The sequence below is a fragment of the Varroa jacobsoni genome, unplaced genomic scaffold, assembly GCF_002532875.2.
Source record: "Varroa jacobsoni isolate VJ856 unplaced genomic scaffold, vjacob_1.0 scaffold_108, whole genome shotgun sequence".
NCBI classification, from domain to species: Eukaryota; Metazoa; Arthropoda; class Arachnida; order Mesostigmata; family Varroidae; genus Varroa; species Varroa jacobsoni.
Genome location: NW_019213010.1, coordinates 65,802 through 68,529, shown reverse-complemented (window position 1 = coordinate 68,529; position 2,728 = coordinate 65,802). Strand labels below are relative to the sequence as shown.

Genomic DNA, 2,728 nt, shown 5'->3' with positions numbered 1-2,728 from the left:
TTCTGTTGTTTTTCGCACACATTGAGTTAGTTGAGCAGCATAGGTCGCGCTTTTGGCTGTCTGGAGGACACCCGGGCGTCCCATTCCCACGCACTCCATTTACATCAATACCAACGATTATTACAATGAACCTCGCCGAATTAACGAAGAAACTTTTATCTCATAGAGGTAAGGCGAAACAGCATTTAAACGAAAAACCCAATTGATGCCAACAGTAGCTTTGATATTTCGCGGCTGTATTTTTTATTCTGATCGGACTCAAAACGCTGACGATTAACACTTACGCTAAGCGTTAGACACTCACTTACGCTTCGTTTCTTACGATAATAATAAATAACAGAAGTGTGTATATACATCCATTAGCGGTTCCTTTATTTGACTTGAAAGTAATTGGTTGAGAGGTCACAAAATCAATTCCTTTAGAATACAGTGTACAACTTTCTCTGTATTCACCATTATATTCCTGCTCTAACAGTAAGCATTCCGTATTATAAATTTATCTAACTTGTAGGTGTAAGTTACCTGATCTACTTACCTAGATTGCCTGTTCGTTGTGTTCAAATTGCTTTTGTTTTTGCAATAATCCTACAAGATTTCATTTCACCAAGCTAGAGGACAACCGGATCTTCAACATCAGCATAGTCATCTTTAAAACTCCTCCGGAGAGCCAGCCAGTTGCAGAACCAAACAGTCTTTTAAGCTCAGGCTGTTCATATAAGAGGTAGAAGAAGTTCTGTAATCTTTTATCCGAGATCCTATTCTTCATTTCTGGTTAAAGTGAGGCTCGACGTTTAGCCTAGTTTTCGGGATAATCAAGCATCGTACGTCTTTATTACTCGACAAAACGTGTACCTTATTCGTCCTCAGCTCCCTCCGATTTTCAACAATATAGCAGAAAGCGGGAAAGAAAAAGAAATATGGACAAACGTATCGTTTTTTTGGAAAACAGATGAGCTCACTCAACAAAGCACCAGTTAGACATGTACTCGTATTCGCATTTCATGTTCCGTATTACTTTCGCTGTCCAATCCTTTGTCGGACTACGCCACGTCCGATGGCGCACTGAAGGGTTACGTCGTTCGTCGTATAACTGCAGCTACCACAATATATCCTTTATATTTTGTATTTTTATCTAATAGCCTCTTGGACAAAACTAAGACATCTTTATCGCACCGGAGTGTAACTGAATAACTTTTTTAACTTGGAAAGATATTGTTTCGGTTCGGGAAATACCCTAATGATCCGCTATTTCACTCGCTTTAGAAGTGGTAGCCTTCTTGTAGATCCGAAAGAATCCGCCTGACAAGGAGGAAACGATCCAAATAGATATTTGTTTTATTATAACTGTGTACAAATACTGTTAAGCTCCTCCTTGTAATTTTCTAAACGATCTTGCTTACGCAGGGCCGGTCTAGGTAAGTAGTTGCGTCTGTATCCTGCCATTGATTAGATGCCTTACTACCAGAATTGGATTTATAAATAGATAGGCATTTATTTCATGGACATAGAGCGCCCTTAGCTCATCGTAAAAATGATAGTTAATCTGAAAACGTTTTATAACATGAAAATTGGAGCACCTTGGCTTTTCCTAAGAAAATCCACAGCTATTTTGCAGACTTAGAAATCCGCAAACAGCGTGCACCGTGAAACTGAAAACAAAAACAACAAAACAGCAATTTTTAACAGGTAGGCGAAATCATTCAGATTTTCATATGTTGCTTAATGCCGATTTCCTTTCCTTATCATATTTTTGGCTAAGGTCGCTCTCCTGAGAATTGGAAGGTGTCAACGCCGAAAGGGATTTCTGAAGGGAGGACACTATCCTTTTTTTGTGCCTTTATGAACCCACTGCATAACCTTGAAGTTGCTCTAACTATTGAACGTTTTACGTACTTGTTCTTTTTAGGATCTACACGCTTCTGACTTACAAAGCTTATCTATATGTGCTACCTCAGGCAATACTCGAAAGCGAATTTTCAATGCTGTAGATGGGTTTAGTTCCAGGCCCGGAGGCAAAAAGCGTTAGAAGGACACAGACTGGGATGGACTGGGCGAACGCCTTTGTGGAATGCAAACGCCTATACTAACAGATGCGAATTCTTTCTGCGGCTTCTCATTACTTGAACATACATACATTTTAATTATTGTTTTTCTTGCAAATTCTAAAAGCATCTGGGAGCCTTTGGGTTTGCAAGAACACGCTGTAGCAGATACTGTTAGCTTAAGCCGTTGAATTAACATATACACGTCATTTTTTTCGTAAAATAATGTACTATTTTAACTCGGATCCACGTTGCATTTCCGTTCAATATTTTGCACACGACTAAATCTACTGTGGACTTATATATATATAATATATCGAACGTATATTAGTGGTACCTTCTACGTGAGATCCATTTCATCCATTGAAAATTAGAGTATGACAACTCTATTTTATGAAGCTAAATTCAAATCTCTTTTTTAAATAGACAAATTTATATATATATATACAAAGTCGGACTCTCTGACCGTAGACTAGGTCCACCAGATCAATTATGAGGTAATGGGTGTTGGCAGAAACACATTATTTCACATCAAGCTGAATAATACATATTTGCTATGGAAGGTTCGGACATTTTCTGCTTATGTGGTCATTAGAAATTGGTGAGTAGATAGATGCTGGGGTAGTTTTACGACACGTTAGATTGGTGCGGTAATAAAGTTTGCTCGAACACTGAACGTCTCGTAT

At 38.5% G+C, this 2,728-nt stretch overlaps 1 long non-coding RNA gene across 1 annotated transcript in view; it reads right to left on the bottom strand.

Annotated features, from left to right (window-relative positions):
* Positions 1–345: 345 nt before the first annotated feature.
* Positions 346–2,728, bottom strand: part of LOC111265771 (uncharacterized) — a 3,122-nt gene continuing 739 nt past the window's right edge. Inside the window, exon 2 of the long non-coding RNA XR_002683651.2 lies at positions 346–1,649. This is a non-coding gene — a long non-coding RNA (uncharacterized LOC111265771). The remainder of the gene's footprint in view (positions 1,650–2,728) is intronic.